Source organism: Vanacampus margaritifer, chromosome 4, assembly GCF_051991255.1.
Source record: "Vanacampus margaritifer isolate UIUO_Vmar chromosome 4, RoL_Vmar_1.0, whole genome shotgun sequence".
Taxonomy (NCBI): Eukaryota; Metazoa; Chordata; class Actinopteri; order Syngnathiformes; family Syngnathidae; genus Vanacampus; species Vanacampus margaritifer.
Genome location: NC_135435.1, coordinates 15,505,684 through 15,525,140, shown reverse-complemented (window position 1 = coordinate 15,525,140; position 19,457 = coordinate 15,505,684). Strand labels below are relative to the sequence as shown.

The window sequence follows — 19,457 nt, the reverse complement described above, 5'->3', positions numbered from 1 at the left end:
CTTCCGAGCATGTTTTTAATTAACATTGAAGAAAAGAAAAAAAAAAACAGGCACAGGTTAAGCGTTAACTAGCGTTAAGGATTGTCATCGGCTAATGAGTCACCTTTTTTTCTATAAATATTTTACCCTTTTCTGTTTCCACCCCCTCACTCCCCGCTGCCATTTGCCAGTATGCCTTAGCGATTTAATGATATGCAAATGAAATATGCATAAAACGACTCTGCGGTGGGATGATTAAGCACAGAGGACATTAGCCAGTGCCCGCCACAGTCTGGTTTTCTCCCTTGCGTTCCGCTACGCCCAAGCGCCAACATCGTAGTACGATTAAAATCTATATTTCTCATGGACTCCATTTAATAGCACAAGAAAAATCCAGTTGAGGAGAAATTTAGAATCCAAACAGGGTTCTTCTTGCTCCAGTATTGTATGATCCAGGCGCAATAAAGGCAGCTGTCTTTATACGTGACAGTTGGCACTCTGAAGAGCAGGCAGAGAGAAAATGTTTTCCAAAAGGAGCTCTTCTTGTCACTGGCAGTGCAGCTTTTCTCTGCTTGTTTGCCAATACAGCAGCCAATACAGTTAAAGCACATCTGGAATACAACGAAGAAAGAAAAATATCCTCGTTTTTGCGTTTCTTTTCTCCCTCTCTCATTTTCCCTCTCGCAAACTCCCATGCACACACTCCACCTCCCCTTCCATTCCGCTTGCTCGTGCAACCCCCCTTTTTGTAATCCATTTGTGTAATGAAGACGCTGCGCAATTAGCATCCCCCGTGGAATTAAATGAAAAGATGATTATCCAAAGTTAATTAGCGTCAAAGACTGTAATATCCAAGCGTTTTGCCGTCAAGGCGGAAGAATACTGTAATTAAAAATAAAATTAATCGTATTTGTCGCGATCGCAATTATCGCGCTTGAGATGAGCGAAAACAATTCCAAAATCAATGTCTCCTTCCTTGATGATGGTAAATCAGATCAGGTAAATCATAAGATTCAGGAATCTTGGTTGTGCATGCCATAGCAGAGAAGCAAGCACAAAGATGTGATAATCCCTCCCTTTGGATGACTTCCTTAATTATTCATTTCCCCCCCAACTATGCCTCTTGTTCAATCCAGCGGAAAAAAAAGAGTTAATGTTGGATGCAGATGAGCATCCTAGCATCGCTGATTAACATTTTAATTCCGAATGTGGGAACCAAGTTGATAAAAATCCTCCATTGTCTGCCTTTGCGTCGATGCCCATCTTGGCTCAGTGCCCGATGCCAGCAGAGCTCTCGTGAACCAAAGAACCGCTCCTTCGGACCCAGACCATCTCCCAGACTGCCAAGTCAACCCTGTAAAGCCGGCATTGCATCTGCTTATGATAGTTTAGCACAGAGGGGAAAACCCTGAAAGGGTGGAGTTTGTTCATTTCTTTTGGGTGGTTGGCAATGAGGGGACAAAAAAAGTGGTGGAGATGTGGGTGTGAGATCTGTAATAAGTTCCCACGGCCTCACTAGCCTCAGTTTGGGTGCAGACAGGCCAGCACCTCCCCCTTAGTGCCTCCCTGTGCCTTCTGCACCCATTCATTTTGCTGGTGTGCCATCCCTGCTGTCTGACGTACTCTGTATCTGTATAATATCTGCAAATATAGATTTTTCAAAAATGCTCTTGCTGAGATAGAAGCCCACTGTCTTTGTACGACTCCCATAATCTATGAAAAGATGCCATCACTTTGGGGGAAAAAAAGTGGATTCAATCTTGTCCTTTTGTTGATTACAAATTGCTTTGCCAGTTCATTAGTATGCGTCCTCTCATTTGCATGTTTTCTTCAACAGCTGCCTTTGAGCTTCAGTCAGTCCCCCAGGTCCATCCCCCCGTCCTCAATTAAGACTGGCAGCATCTGTTGAAGTAGTGCCATGGTTGATATGGCTGCCAGCCAATGCAGTAACAAATGGAAATGTTCATGGTTTGGCACAGCAAGCGTCACCCGCTTTGGTTTGCCACTCATCTCATTTTTTAATTTCCGTTAATGATTCTTTGTCGGATTATTCCTTTGATCAGAAGCGCCGCCTTGATTAACGAAGCAAATGTTGTGCTAATTAGTGATATCAGGTGCTGTCGCTCCTCTGTTTGTTCTTTTTATCTTTTGTTTTTGTGAAGCGACGCGCGATCCAATGACAGAATCCGACAGATCCGGCAATCGATGAGGCGATCGGGATATAAGTTGTAGTGCATGTCCCGCTTTGTTTGTCCTTCATCACTTGTCTTGTGTTGTATGACTCCGGTTGGCACGCCAGTTTTAGACCCGACAAGGCCAAATTACTGCTCCTTCGATCCAGTCCATTGCTGCCAACTGTGACATCGAAACGGCCTTTAATCGCCAACGTCCATGTCCGCAGAAGCTCACAAGCTGGCATGGCGTGTCCTGCCCAGATGGTCGACTGGCTGCTTGGCACACAGCGCTGTGCCTCAGATGGTTAGAGAGAGAGCTAGTCTGAAAGAGTAGGAGGAGTTTTCTTTTGTGCCGCCGTCACACCCCCATCATTATTAGAAAAACAAAACAATGCCATTGTTTATGTTTTAGAATTTCAGTCTAATTAATCCAACAAAGGTCCGCCAAGATGATTGTCATCCTCTTGTGAGCAATACCCTTAACTGCGGGTTCACTTCCTGTATGTATTTCGCTGGGTGGCCATGATTCCATCGTGGCGCGTGAAGAAACTTCTTATTCGATCAGTTCAGTCCATTCCACAATTCCCTCTCGTGACGTCTTCCAATGTCCATCAGCAGATACTCAGCGGTCCACCGTGATGAGGCGTGATGGCATGAATATGTTCCCGGAAGAGATCAACCTCAAATTGTAGCCCAGAGAGATCCTTTCAGAACAAGATAAAGGAAAAAGTATCTGATTCTTGAGTCTAGCAAAATGACGGTGATACCCTTCTGACTTCCAGCTCCATCTAAGCACCTATCTTGGAGAGCGAACGCAAGTCTGGCTTGGTGCTACCACTGAGTGGTTGGCACTGTGCCAACTTCTCTCTGCCATCAAGCGCATTCGCTCTTTTTTTTTTCCATATTTGCCCATCCCCTTTCTCAGTCCCTCTCACCCACCCTCCTCCTCTTCCTTGCTTTCCTTCCACATGCCCGGTGCACCCATCTAGCACTGCCCTCTTTTGTTCTACGGACTTGACATTAATTAACATGCGGGTTAATTGATTCTAAAAGCACGAGTGAAAGCTGGCGTTAACGACGTTTGTGGGTCGCCCTGCCTCCGCATTGGTTCTGGATGGAAAAAGAGAGAATCGCTAGCCACAGTGGGCATACCTCAATGCGACAAAAGCAATGTAAGCTGGGTCTGAATATGCCACAGCAAAAATTTGAGCTCCTTTTTAGATTGTATTGGACTAAGGTTGATTATTGCCCGTATCACAATGCGCTCCTTTGTCTTTCATCATACATGATCGTGTATAATTTGCTTTTTTTTTAACGTTTTTGACCATCTGCCTTGTCGTTAACATTCATTAGACATGCATAAAAGGCGTAGCGATGAGGTTGTAAACAAATGCGTATTTGTCGATTTGCCAAAGATCCCAATAAAAACGCTTCCTTTCTTCGTTTAGCGGTTTTGTCATTGCCGCATAATTAAATCTTAGTCACGTCTGCATGTCTCTGCCACAGCTCTTAATTCTGCTCGTTTAGTAAGGCACTGATTAAAAACCGGAGATGTCGTTTAATTATTTAACACCATCCCCCCCGCATAGAGGGGAATGCCCACTGTTCATAATTAGCAATGCTGCCCCTTGCTTTAATAGTCAAGACGGAATCGACTAATTTAGGGAAATTCATCAACATTCCCAAATCCTGCGCACCGCAATTAGCGACAGAACAGTAATGTCGTTAAAAACTTACTGACGACAAAAAAAAACAGCGGCAAACTGCTGCAATGAGTGTGAATCGACCATTGTTTGTTTTAATATCGCAGCAATGCAGGCAACAAGCTGAATTCATTATGCAAATTGTCTGGTATTTGCATAATATCTTATGAGCGGAATATGCAAATGAGCCACATAATTTATGAGCGGCTGTGCTGGTTTTATCGCCTTCCCATAACTTACAAAGAGGTATTTCCCTCCTTCTCTCTCCTCCTATCCAAGCTGGCATAACGTGCACCACACTCATGACCACACAGAACTAAACGAGCACACCCACAAAGAGGGTGCGATGACTGGCTGGGGGGGGGGGGGGGGGGGACGACGACTTATGTGCTAGGCTAATAGAGGGCTGAAGGGGTTGGCAAGGGGAATGGGAGGTGGTATTGGTAAAATTCTAGGGGAGGGTGTACTTAAATCCCTCTACAAAAGCTTAATAGCAGTTGCTAATTTTCTAAAATGACTGCGAAACTAAATTAACCGGAGACAAAAGCAAAGACGGAGGATTTCGACTGGGTGGAGCACCGGCGATTTTGGATTAATTGCAATTTTTGCTTTTTCTTGTCACCCTTTTCCTCTTTGGATTAAGAAAGATGTATGGAATATATGCAAGAGAGCAATAGCCTACACAAGGAGAGGGAAGCAAAGGTCTCAAGGTACGTATATGTGGGCTCCAGTAAGCCTGCACCAGTGCCTGGGGATGCCAGCACCAACCCTGGTCAGATACGGTAACCAGAGAGAAGTGGATGAGGCTGATGTTTTGAACTGCCAAGACAATTGTTTGTGCATTCGATTCACAAACTGGATTCTATTTGCGGCAATTAACTTGTGACGTCTCGATTGTAAGGACTCAGAGGAGGACAACAAACGGGGGACTGCATTACAGATGACCACGACATCGTTCCGCTTAATTTTTGACATCAATGTTGGCTTCTTTGAAATTTCAATGCAATTTCTTTCGTGGAACTAGGTTTGCTTCCTGGTTCTTGGCAAAGGACAAACTTAAATGCTAAGACCACCGTACTTGTGGATACAGCTTGTGTGCCCACCTCCCCCTCTGCCTAAAGAGCATCTGTTTTTCCTTGTTATGTGACAGCAAGATGTGTTCTTTAGAGTGTGCACAAAGAGACATTTTGCTTGCAAAAATCAGTTTGGACATTATCAAACAATGTGTCAAAAAGTGGTCTGTTATATTTATGCTTCCATGCCCTGGGTTTGTATAAAGAGAAAAGGCAAATCTTGAATGAACACAGAAACCTTTTTTCTTCATTTTCTGAAGTTTATTTTGATTGCAGTGCCTACAGTTTCTTCATATTTCCAATGAATTACTATTTTTATGTTTAATACAGTCTATGTTTTGTTTGTGCAACTACTTTCCAAGTTTTACTGAAACACAACTGTCTATTATAGATGTTCTGTCATTACAAATAGTAACCCATATCTACAATAACAATAACTGTATGATAACATATAGCTATCTATGTTTTTTATAATATGTTTGAGACAACCTTTTTCATCAGTACTACTCAAATAAATGAATGATTTTATTGCAAATAACAAATACAATATTACATCAAAGTTGTCCCCCCAAAAATTTGTGGCATGATGGTCTGCTGAGAAGTAGTTTTTAAACACCACAGTGGTAACTTTAAGGCAAGGGTCACCAAACTTTTTAAAACTCGGAGCTGCGTCTTGGGTACTGATTCATGCAAGGGCTCATGGTCTGATACGCAATTCTGAGAGAAATTAAAAAAATATCTCAAGCTACCTTTAGTTATGTGTTAATATTCAATTTGGTTCATCAATGTGACACAGATCATGCAATAATTATAAACAATCATTTAACAAGGCAGAAAATTAAGAGATAAAGATTAATATGCATGACTTCATTTCAAAAAAATCTCTCCAAGTGTTTACATTTTCAAATGATCACTTCTATAACTTTCCTAGGAAATCACAATGTCCCATTGTGAGTTAAGCAGGTTAAAGTTGATTTTACCATACTAGATATACCCTCTTCAAAAGTGCACAGTTTGCTGTGAGACCAAAAATGAGACCAAGAAAAATCATCAACTAAATCTTCGTAACCCCAATGGGAAAATGTTATGGTCCAATTAAAAGTTTTACTTTTTATTTATAGTTATGTTAAATTATGAGCAGTTCAAAATAGCAACTAGTGTTCGCAATTAAAATGCCATGAAAAGTCTACATGGCAACTGGAAATGTATTTGTGGTTAATCAGAGGCACTTTTAACGGTGACAGGTGTGTACTGTCCCTCTTTTAACATGAGTTTGAATGTGATGGATTCATTTTGAATAAAACCACATCAGAGTTCATATGTTGTATGTACACTTGTGCAACCACATTATTAAAGTCATTTTTATTTCCCGTCTTATAAAGATTAGAAAAAAATGAAGCGTTGTGCTGAGGTCACATTAATAGTGGACAAAGTTTTACAAAGATTTAATCTTGTCTCGTTTTTTTCATCTCACATAAACCTGGCATTTGAACCATAGTTGGTAGACTATTTATAGCTACTATAAATCTAATGTCAATTACCATTAATTTACTTTGAGCAGCAAATTTAGCTGTCCTGGATAAAGAGTAAAGACCAAAAGTTTAGACACACCTCATTCAATGTGTCAATTGCTTTATTCTTATGGCTGGTTACTTTGTAGATTCTCACTGAAGGCATCAAAACTATGTATGAACTGATGCGGAGTTATGTATTTAAAGGATCTTTGTGCATTTTGTCACTTTTTTCACTCACGACTGCCAACTCTGGCCTAAAGCGTAACTGCACCATCTGTGTCAGGCTCGTTCATGGTGCGCGCGCGAATATGTGCACGATCTTAAAGTGACAGCCACAGTCGACAAAGGAACACATGACTTCAAATGAGGTAAGGATACTATAAAGGGAAGATAAACGCTAATAGGTGCAGTCAGAGTAAAACAGTCAGGGCTCTTCGTACTCATCTGGGCATTGGTGGAGCATGCATGATGTAGAAAAAGCTTCAATATTACCTTTTTAAACGGCACAATGCACCTTTAACAAAAAAAAGTGAAATAACTGAAACCATGTTTTAGTTTGTAGTTCCTTCAAAATAGCTCTGATTACTGCTTTGCACACTCTCTGCATTCTCACCTCTGGGAACTCATTCAATACTGTTGGAAAACCATTTCAGGTAACTACTCTTGAAGCTCATCGAGGGAATGCCGAGTGTGCAAAAAATAAATAAAATCATCAGAGCAAAGAGTGACTATTTTGAAAAAAAAGTAGAGTATAAAACATGTTTTCAATGATTTCACCTTTTTTTAAGGACATAACTCCTCATGTGTTCATTCATAATTTTGAGGCCTTCAGTGAGAATCTCCAATGCTAAATGCTAAAAGTCATGAAAATAAAGAAAACGCATTGCATGGGGTGTTGGACACACCTTCTTTTGGCCTGTACTGTATACAGATTCTCTGCACACACGCATACCTTTATTGTGAGAGATGGAGATGACAACAGTTTTCAAGATTAGCAATAGCATGAGTGAAGGTATAAGAACGACAACCCTAAACTGTCATTACGAGTTCACCTAATAGAAGGCACATTACTTTGCTGGCAAAGCTCCTAGAGTAAATTTGACTATTTAGAGTGGGACCAAAGAGACTCAGTTTTAGAGTAATATTTACACTTGGAAGAGAGTAATAATAAAGAATTGAAAAAATAAAATAAAAGTCACTCAAGGTTTGAGGAACGAACTCACAACCTTCAGCTTGGGAGATAGCCGATCTACTCCCTGAGCCAAGCAGCTCCTGCTGTGTGTAAGTATATATCGCTCCTGCCAGCTGGAATCTTCCTAACTCCAAGAGCAAAAAACGAGTTTTGAGACCAAAAATATAATTTTTGGGTCTCAAAACATAGTTTTTGGTCTCCTCTTGGAGATAAGCAAACAGTATGAGGGGCATAGCTCAGGTGGTAGTGTGACTGTCTACCAAGCTGAAGGTCGTGATTTGGATCATCAACCCTTGAGTGACTTTTATTTTTTCCCAATTCTTTATTTTACTCTCTTCCAAGTGTAAATATTAGCCTACTCTAAAACTGAGTCCATTTGGTCCCACTCCAAATAGAGTCAAAAATACTCTAAATATAGTCAAAATTACTCTACTGTACTTTACCCCATGTCCTCAGATCATCATAATCTTGAGGTCCTTGAAATGAATGTGTTTTGGGAGCACTATACATTACTGTACACTATATAATATCAACACAGCTTTGTTGGCACGTCCTATCTTTGCACAAAAAAATGAAAAAGCAGCACAACTAAATTACTTTCCCGTTGTTAATGACTAAAAAGACTAGAGTATTTGTTAGTGCAAAATGAAACTTCTCAATCTGATTATGCATGAACCAGTAGTGCAGAAAGACTGTCTCTTGACACAATGAAAGCCAAGTTGTGCATCGTGTCTATCACTGCCTCATGTCGCTGTTGCGTAACAGATAAAGTCACTATCCAGCTCGCACACCTGTATTCTTAAAATCCCGCGTGGTAATTCCTGTGCAGGTATGTGCATGTGTCTAATGGTGAGAGTGCGTGTGTATTTTGGCATGTCTTCTGCTTCACCGAGCGGCACTCTTTTCTCTTCGTTCTCTCATGTTTGGTGAACCATAGACAAGTGCCAGAGGGTAAACATGTGCATGGCCACATGTCTCTGTCCTGAATGGCTGCATTTAACAGGCAAAAATGCCACACTCAGTGGCATTAAACACGTCCATGCATGCAAATACATCTCTGAGTCTAATCATGAAATACACACCTTTCAAGGAGAACACCAGCTGTGCTAAGCAATTATGTTAACTATTGCATGCAATGTGCACAAACATGGTTGTAAAGCAGAACACTGCATTATTCAGATTGGGTGGGTGAAGTAATTAAACGTCTTGTCCTATTTATAATTTATTGCAGTTAAAGGCTCAGCACTTTTGTTGGGATAAACAGAGCTGGCACATGATGAGATGTAAGACAAGGCAACATGACACTTCAAGCTCAGCTGACTTTGTAGAAAATTTGAAGGGTAATAGTTCTGTCGAAAAGTTAACACAGTATACTAGGATCTTGTTAATTGTAGAGCGCAGACCACCGCCAATGCCCAACTGTTATGGGCAGGTCACTATGGACAGTTCCATAGTGACTCAAACTGTGATATTCTGTCCTTTCCCAAATGGAATGACTAATACAGCCAATAAATAGTTTGTTTAAATATCTGCAAGAAAATTGGCATGGCATGTCATTATTAAATATCTTTAGCATCAATTAATCTATCGATTATTCAAACGAATAATCAGGTTCATTTTAATTTGCATTAAAGTGTCTTACAAAATCATTTCCCCCCTGATTAATGTTTATTAACCAGTGATTGGTGGTTATTTTGTATTCATATAGTGATTGGGGGGGATTGATATTGTACCGGTTAGAGCGGCCATTATTTTCCAAAGTTAAAACAGATGTTCACAAATGTCTTATTTTGAGTACACAAAGAAGATAATCGGTCTTCATTCATGAACGACGACAGAAATCAGTGAACAATTCCTGCTGATATATAGAAATCAGAGGATTTGGAAAAAGTTGTATTTAAAAATGGCTCCAAACAATTACTCGATTATTCAAATAGTTGTCAATTAATTTGATAATCGATTACTTGACGATTAATCGATTAATTTTGACAGCTCTCAAGTCAACCCATAAATGTTCTTTACAGTAATATCTTTGCATTTGTGTAATATGAGATAAGCATCAAAACATCTCCATCTCAGGGGGCGGCCATTTTGCCACTTACTGGTGACTGAAAATGACATCACAGTTACTCAGGGCTTAGGCAACAACCAATCATGGCTCAGCTTCAGAAAACAGATGATCTGATTTCTCTATACCTTAGCAGGAAAATGTCATCGTGAAAAATGATAAATTGTGCTAGAATCTTAGGTATGGCTTAGTGAAAAAGACAATGAAAATGAATGAGGTGGACATTGTGTTGATTCGCTACTAAAACACATTTAGGTTTAGTTAACCACCCCTCCATCTTCACCTCTTTCACTGCTTATCACCTCTTGTGTGCCACGTGTTCTGGTGGTTAAAAGCGCTTATTAAAGTCCATAACTTACTTCATGTTTGAAGCTAATGGGAAGAATACTGGCTGCGGTATAAAATAAATTACATTTTTCACCCCTCGCTCTTACTGCCCTCTTAACCTGCAGTGTAATATAACAGTGGTGAGGGTATGCATTACACTTCCTCCACATTAGAATTTATCTGTGTTGCGCGACGCTGACTGATGTATTTGGAAATAATGTAGTGGAGCTGGATATTGCAGCAGCCCCTGCAACTAATGGACAGCTCTCAGCGGCTGCCGATGTAAATCATTCAGCTGGACTACCTTATCAAGTCCAAAGCTGGCGTCCTAGCCAGGCTAGCCATTCAAGCTTGACATTAAGACTGCCACAGTAAAAGTCAGCCCCCTTACTCAGTCAAACGACATTCAATCCCCTTTATTCATTCACACACCCTGTGCCATTTGTCCTTCATCAGCACGTAAACTGGAATGGCACTCGGGAGACCCCTGCCAAGGCCAAACAATCCTACTTTGGATACCTACCTCCTGCATGTGCCTAAGTAAAAAAAAAAAAAGGGAAATGTGGAAAAATGCCTTGTCATGCAAAGACCAAGAATGCACTTGTACATAATCATCTAAAAGAGTTCACCTCCACAGCTAGTCATATCCATTTTTCTTATCGACAGTATAGTACATTCTTAAAACAGTAACAGTAAACAATGCAGAAGGCTTGCGCTAGCATGATTGTTTTTGGTAGCTGCAAGTAAGAGCTAGCATGACTTTGCAATGTTGATATGCGGCTACAAGAGACTAATTCAGCGAGAACAGAATTAATTGCAGCGTCCACGATATTCGTCCACCGGTGTCGCCGCGTTTGGTTTGTTTCCTCCCACGGCTTCGGTGCTTCTTGTTTTCGTCACAGCTACATATCCCGCCCCCAAATACAATGTCGCTCTGTGATTGGTCCGAACCACTAGTGGTTCGTGTCGGTGAAAATCAATGGGAGGAGGACAAGATGGATTCTCGGGAGTTTGTGAACTCACAAATACCGCGAGAATACGTCTTGCGAGAGCAAGGTTAAGTAAGAGCTAGCAAGACACACACTAACACTAACCAATGTATTGACCTACTGTCAAACCTACACAAATTCTAATAGTTGTTTGAATAAAGTTATAGTAATTTATTCCCACCAGTCAATTGTCTTTTGGCTGCAATGCTTCCAGTATTGTACACTCTAAAAACAGTTGGGTCAAAAGTAACCCAATTATGGATCGAAAATGGACCGATCCACTTTCTGACCCAATTTTTTGACTAAAGTAAAGGATCTGACCAATATTTATGACTTGTTTTATACTAAAAGACCAATTTCTTGATTCAAAGTTGAGTCAAATTGACCCAAGTAGAGGATCGGTCCATTTTTTACCCATTGTTGGGTTATTTTTGACCCAACTTTTTTTAGAGTGTATGTTTTTGTCCAATCAAAGTTAAGCCTCTTTGTGTTGCCATGTCAATATAATCTGCCCAGGGCCTTCTGAACCGTACTGCTGGTTGATGGAACTTTAGCTATATCAGCAACAGGAATGTTTTTTTCATCAATCAGATTTTAAATGTGTCCTCCCAAAGTTGAGCAGCGTCAGCAGTTTTACACCCTCTGGTTGGTTGGTCAGAGCAAGCGAAACATTAATACATTTAATAATCAGTATCTCTGGTGAGTATGATGTATTTTATTTGTGTATGCAACAGTTTACAACATGTGCACAATCCTAGGCTCAATAACTAAAGAAATAAAATTAAAATTAAAATAAAAATAAAATATCCTTTTCAAAATGTTCCTTGTGGAAATTGTTCCGGGATCCAATTTAGTCCAAGTCAAAAGTCAAGGGGGGATAGTCAAGATCATAGAACGTATCCAAAAAGGTGATATTGTTGTTGGTCAACAAGATTAGCACGATCCTACCACAAGGCCGTCGGTTAGGAGGTGTGGTAATCGTTCCTTGTTCCTCGTGGGTAGCTCGCCATAAATGGATCACTGATGCAACTTGTAGGAAGACTGGAGCTTCACCAATCTTTCTTGCATCACAAAAAAACCTAGCCTATATAAAAAACAGATAATCAGATAATCGAAGTAGGTTTTCTAGGTGTTGTACAACATAAAATTCTTTTGAGTAAGGAAAATAAGATATCATGGTTGCAGGAAAGCGACAACCTGTATTTCCCATTAACAGTTCAATAAAGTCAAAATCTAACATTTTAACCTTAATAATTACAATGGATTTGAATGATGTAATCACTTTTCAATTATGAACTCTCAAATTCACAAAGGACACATTACCTTTAAGGTAATACACATGACTCACATTTTCAATGTGGAGGATTCTTTTAACCATTTTAAATAACTCAAAATAAAATTACTTCATTCAATTGTTAGTAGCTTTGACCTCAAATCACAATCAGGAAGAAAAAAAGTACTTCACTGTCAAAATCTCAAAATTACTTGTTTTTTTTGTAAAACAATCAGTATAAATTTCCCTTTTGGGTCACAAAATCAAAATACATTCTTCAGACACAACACAAAAGGTGGAAAAATATATATATCTAGAAAGCCGCTAGCTTAGCCTCATTCACTTCGTGGTGTCGTCCACACACAATCACAATCAGAGAACTTTCCAGAACTAACTTACCAGGGAAGGGGGTTAGCCACCCAAAAATGCCTGGGCAGTAAAAGGCTTCCTTGTGAGTTCTCGAACGTCTAAAAAGACATTTACACAGGTTTACAATCACGAACAAATGTTAGGTGCCAAAGAAATTAACCAACTTTCCATACATTGGTTTACATCTACAGCTCCAAACGCAGGAATTTAGAAGCCAGTGCTCGGTTGTATTTGCGATGTTAAACTAGAGTATTTCAGAGCACAACTTCCGTTTTTTTTTACAAAATAAACTTCTTGTTTTCAAAATAAAATACATGCGACTCAAAAGTAAAATACAACATGAGCAAATAATGATTGGAAATTAATATAGATAATTCGTCAACCCCTTTTAGGTGGGTTACATTTGTTTTGTTTTTGGTTTTGATAAATACTTATTCAGAACTGCTGTGTGTGGCAATTTTGTGTGGTGTTGTATTGCATTTTTGTACAGTAGGTTACCAAAATTGGTTTCATTCTAGTGGTGGTCGTAAACGGTAGCACAAGTCAGGTAAGTCTCCACTCAGAGAGCCCAGTTACCAAATGCATCATCCACCACCACTTGTTTTAACAATGCTTTAATAATAACCATATATACCTTCAATACCACTCGGTAGATATCTGCCTAAGCTGAACGATGAACAAAGTTGAAAAATAATTTTGCTTCATTTGTTTTGTTGGCCAAGCTGTTAGTTAGCAGACTATTTCAGGTGGTTATCAATGCATTTGGGACTGTTTACGCCATGGAGAGAAGGCCTATAAAGGCCCATTAGAAAGGTTTACTATCTTTTCACATGACTCATTTCTGCACTTTTTTTTATTTTTTACTGTAATGGTGTTTATGTAGAGCTGCACCAGATAATAACTGCTCATCTCCAAAGTAATGTAACGAACAAGTGATAGAAAGAAATACCATCCACACAGAGGTCAAGAAAGACAGAGAATGAATAGCAGGATCCTCCAGCCGGCATTGAGGGAGACACGCTAAAAAGAGCAAAACAGAGAAGAAGAAGGTGGCCCCCGGGAACCAGCATAAAGCTTCTCTCAACATTCTTTGTGAAAAAATGGTCTGGAAGAGTTAATGATGTTTTCTTTGAAATGTATTTGTAATCAGAAAAGGAATGCATGCTTTGATATGACCACAAATTAAAATTCCCCAAGTGTTCAGAAGAATATGATTTCAGTAGTATGTTGTGCAGCTGCTGTGGGGATCCAATGCTTCATCCATGTTAAACACTCCATTAATAGTTGCTAGCTATCAACCATTCTTAATATGTGCTTGGGTTTCCTCTATATTCTTCATTCTACTTTAGGCAGAAGGCCAAGTTAATTGAATTTTCAAATATTAATTTCTTTATTATCTGCCCAGGCATTTGTGTTGTGTTGATTTATTGGTACAATCAAATTCTTGTGCGGATGTAATCTCAATGGTTAAAATGCAAAGTAATTACAGTATATTCACAATAATAGGGTTGGAAAATCCAGGGCCAGAAAATAAAAACCCTGCCGCAGATTGGCTTTAGCCACAGGTGCTTCTACTTAACTGTCAGGTAAACGAGCTCATAGAAGCAACTGTTGAGTAGAAGCACATGTGACTGAAGTCAAACTGTTTCAGGGTTTTGTTCTCTCTGGACCTGATTTCCCCAACCCTGCCTATAGACCAGCAGTTTCCGTATACATTCCATAGGAAGATGAGTTCAACCTTAAAAGGAGACATATCGTGCTTTTGTCCAACCAACAGTTTCCAGCTGTGGTAATACCAGGACCACAATTTTGAGCACACTTGTTCAAGCCAGGGTAGAATCAGACCGTTTTGAGGGTTGGTCTTGTCACATGCAAATAAAACCAATGCACATCCAACACAAGAATAACCAACTTTCATTACCATGATGAAAATAAAACCAGTGATTGTGTTTTCACTTGTGGAGGCAGCACTTCCTCATCAAGCTGCCAAATTACACAGTCAGTTAATGTGCAGATCTGTGTGCATGCAGCTGCCACATAATACTCTCCTCACATTTCAATCACTTCACCAAATAGTCAAATATATGTCGCTTATCAAAAGCTAACACTGATAACACTGTTAGCGTCAAGCTTAGGGTTGCCAACTACCTGAAAAATAAACAAGGGACACCTCATCGGCAAGGACAACCCACCTGATTGCCGTGATATATATATCATTTTTACATGTTTTTTTTTGTTGATTACTCAAACCTGAGTTGAAAAGGATGCATATTTTTTGAATGATATAAACACATGGACCACTATGTTTAACAAATGGACGGTATGTGATGCTTTGAGGGCGCCATTTTTGTTTTATCGCTCAGATCCTTAGACCCCAATATTAAATTTGGCAGAGGCGTCTTTTGTTGAATTACAGGAACAAATCTTTGATAAAAAAATATACAAGTTTCCTCCTGTAAACATCAGCAAGCATATAATTTATAACATGTATTTAAGGCAAGTTGTAAAATGTCTGAATTCCTCCTGTTTATGCACAGTAAATTCTGTAGAGTAAATTTAACTCTATTTAGAGTAAATTTTACTCTATTTAGAGTAAATTTTACTCCATTTAGAGTGGGACCAAATAGACTCAGTTTTAGAGTAGGCTAATATTTACACTTGGAAGAGAGTAAAATAAAGAATTGGGGGGAAAAATAAAAGTCACTCAAGGGTTGAGGAACGAACTCACAACCATCAACTTGGGAGACTGCCACATTACCACCTGAGCGACCACTACTGTTTGCTTATCTCTAAGAGGAGAGCAAAAACATGTTTTTTGGTTTTGGAGTTAGGAAGATTCCAGCAGACACGAGCAATATACTAACACACAGCAGGAGCTGCGTAGTTCAAGCAGTAGATCGGCTATCTCCCAACTGAAGGTCGTGAGTTTGTTCCTCAAGCCTTGATTGACTATTATTTTTATTTTTTTCAATTCTTCATTTAACTCTCTTCCAAGTGTAATTATTACTCTAAAACTGAGTCTATTGGGTCCTACTCTATAATAGAGTCAACATTACTGTGTGTTTAAAAAATTTAAAACATCATAAATCATGCTGTTTCTACTAAGTACTGTCTCAAATGTCCTCCAATATCACTACTGTGAATGTATAGGATCGTCGTCCGAGAAGGGTTAATTATTTACGGACTATTTTTGACTTTCACGACATTAGGGGTCAAAGTACTTCAAGGGACGGTTGGCAACCCTACTCAAGCTAATGTTATTCTAACCCTGCAGCATTTCAGTTAGCTTTTGGCTTGATAGTGTTTTAGAGTTGTCTTTGTTTGAAAGTGTTTCATTGTAGTTTAAATTTGGTGAACTATTAGGTTTATGTCGTAATCTAGGCGGAAAAAATCTGAATGGCTTGTTCACATTGCATGTACTTTGTTGTGTAATTTCACACTTAATGTCTGGGTAGGCACTCCAGAGACCCAACAACTCTCCAGAGACCTAACCAACTTTACTTGTCTACAAGCAATTCAACTAATATCACATGATATACCCCCTTTAAAATGCAGCGGTTTATCCAAATGCTTCAACCCTTTAGCCCTAAAGACTGTCTTACTTGTGTGTGTTGTCTGTCCATCCTACCACTTGTAATTTATTATAAAAATAACAGTACTGGGAGTAGAATTCTGGATGGAAAGTAGCAGGATTCCAGGTTGGTAATCATGTACTGAAATTTGAGATGATAATCACATTTCACTGTGTCTGATGTGAGGAGGTCAGACTTCCTCCAGAGGTTGTGGCCACATAGCTATGGATAGAGTAATGGTTGGTTAAGTTCCCGGGTGAAAAAGGTCACTTTTAAGACGTAGCCAAGCTATGCTATGTTGGATCTGTGTGAAAAGTGCTTATTGGGAATTCAAAATGTAGGGTTGACTGTGCCGTGGCCAGAATAGCAATGCTCCATAACAAGTCCAATTTGATATAATTGGTACTGGCTGATTGTTTACTGAAGTGCACATTTCCAGTGCACGGTCATTCTGGCGCCAGAACATGTTTTATTTTATTATTTCCTTCATGTCATTTCAGAAGGGCTATCATTTATAATTTACCAAACAACATCATTCCATCTGCACAGGCTTTCCTTCAACTAGGCTCATCAGACCCACAGAAGTGCCTTTTTCTTTTGGGAATGGTCACCAATAATGCGTTCCAATTTCAGAGCAGTGAATTATCCCGGCCGTGGATTGAAAATTTTTGCCTCTGTATTTATTTTTGTGTTACAGTCCTGCTTGCCTGATAGATGTCCCCACACCCTTGGCCTCTGCTTTGATGTGGATTATCATTAAGCCCCACGCTTGCCCCCAGTCACCCTGTCAGCACCTTTTGATGTTTCCTATGTGGCCTTCCAGATAGAATTTCTAATAAGGAGTCATTATCATTTTGATTTCTTGTTGAATGAGAAAAGGGGCCTCTGGCATTAAAGCCAAAGTGTCTGGTTGGAAAAAAAACGAGTGCTGATGACAAGTGCAGGTGGCAGCTTTGCTGAGCTAGCAACCACAACTGAATGCTCTTTAATGGCAGCGATATACATAGTAGATGCTGTGTGTGAGTCGTAGTAGTGCCTAATTTCGAAATGTTCATGTCCTCCTGATGGGTACTACAATATTTGAAAATACTTCTCTTTATGTGTGCTTGGAGATAACAAATAACCACCATATGAAATATGAGTAAACGCATTATTTTCAGAGCCCTTTGTGTAAAAACTTGCCAGTAATCTCTTTAGCTTTCCACGTCTTCCATCTGCCCGAAGCTCATCATAGTTAATTATAACTGAAGACGCTATATATATATTTTTATATCTGCATATTTTTTTCAAAGCCGTACTTGATTTAGCTGCCTGCTCCTTGAGTTGTAAGAGGCTCATTTAGGCAGCCTGGTGGTACTGCTTTGTCGCAGTGGCGAGAGATCAAAGAGCCTCCTTAGTACTGAGCTTCAGGAAGAACTCAAACGGCAAGCTAGGCTTGCTGCGCCTGCCATCAGAGCATAAATAATGACCTGTAATAATAGCCCATTCAGAAACACAAAACCTCTGATGATTCAATGATACAGTGGAAAGAGAGCTTTGTCAAATAGTGAATTAAAAAAAGCATAAGCAGGCCGCGTCCAAGGTCATTGTGCTTAATTTCCATAGGTGGGAGGCCTTGGCTGAGAGCATACGGGATGTACAGTAAGTGTCAAAAGAGCAAGTTTGAAGGTACACAGAGGACTGTCCTTTGGTGCAAATAAATGCAAGTAACTTGCTTTCTTGAATTTTGTGTATGTAGCTGTGAAACCATCACTCACGGTGAGCCACAGTCCAGCAACTAAAGTGGAATGACCTAATAACTAAATCATGTTCGCATTGGGCTACCTTTTAATGCAGACGTCACACAGTTGTAGAGCTGGCTCAGCACTATAGCACTGTGGAACCTGTTAATTGGATTTCTAATGATGGCACTGGCTGGATATAGAAGTCAAGGTCAGAATCATAGGCTGGCTCCCAGCCCTGAGGCCTTACAGACCCACCATCTCTTCACATCTAAATGCATCTCTGGAGAATGACTGTCGCATTAATTCTATATTTATGGATAGCAATATTTCATAATTTTAACTCTTTGACTGCCAGACGTTTTCAGAAACGGGATGTCGCCAGTGCCAGCCGATTTAAGCATTTTGACTGATCTTTCAAGGTCCACAGAAAAAGTTTGTTTCTACCTTATTCCGTTCTTCAGTAATCAACAATAGAAAATGGTTAGTTTCACCGAAATGCTCTGTTTTGAAACAAAAAGCGGAGAAAAAGAGCTTTTTGTGAAACGATGTTATTTCATGCACTCTAGTGAATTGTACACTTCTTTTTGTCCATGAATGATGCCACAAACACCTAAATAGTGCTTTACTTCTGTTAAACGCTATCACCAACAATGAAAAAGTGTTTTTTGGTTGCAAAATACGTTTATTTCCATTCAACAGTGTAAAAATTTGACAAAACAATTTCGCAAACTATTTACAAATGTGTACAACTGTGGTACTATTTACAATTATTTGGATGTTTCAAATACAGTTTTTCTTTTTGTAACGCTCCCATGCGTGCAAGGAGACACAGCAGGATTTGCACAACAGATTAGTTTCACTTGCGATGGCTCCTTTCGCGTGCAGACGTTACACTTTCTTGACGGCCTTTTTTTTCTGGGGAATAGCAAGTAGCAGACTGTACCCACTCCTCCGATGAATATGCATTGGACTCGGGGTACTCGTCGTCGTCCGATTGAACGTCCGCCTGAGCGTGCTCGGTTGTGCTCCGCGTTTTCCGGTGTTAGCATCGCTAGCCGGTGAACCTTTATGACGTCGTCATAGCCGCCGCGTCAACGCTTGCAACTTCAGCGTCAACCTCGGAGTCACCATCATCATCATCTATGATGATCATCGTCGTCATCAATGTGCTCTTTAGCGTTGGTCGATGCCTTTCGTCTTTGAAAAAAATTCCCAAGTGTGAGCTGCTTGCAACCGGTCGCCATTGTTCGCTTCTTCAGCCATCTAGCTCCGCCTCACGTCTTCTACTGCCGCGTCAATGCTTCCAACCTCGGAGTCACCATCATCATCGTCGTCATCAATGTGCTCTTTAGCGTTGGTCGATGCTTTTCGTCTTTGAAAAAAACTGCTTGGAACCGGTCGCCATGTTCTCTTCCCTTCCCCAGCTATTGTCCCCTCTAGCTCCGCCTCACGTCTTCTACTGACGCCTACCCAATCTTGTCAAAAGAGAGTCATTGCTGC

General features: G+C 40.0%; 1 long non-coding RNA gene across 1 annotated transcript; it reads right to left on the bottom strand.

Annotated features, from left to right (window-relative positions):
- Window positions 1–11,723: 11,723 nt before the first annotated feature.
- On the bottom strand, window positions 11,724–12,906 carry LOC144050875 (uncharacterized). Its single transcript, XR_013293959.1, has 3 exons — window positions 12,835–12,906; window positions 12,692–12,759; window positions 11,724–12,103 (listed from the first exon to the last, which is right to left on the bottom strand). It is a non-coding gene; the product is annotated as an uncharacterized LOC144050875 (long non-coding RNA).
- Between the last annotated feature and the right edge of the window lie 6,551 nt (window positions 12,907–19,457).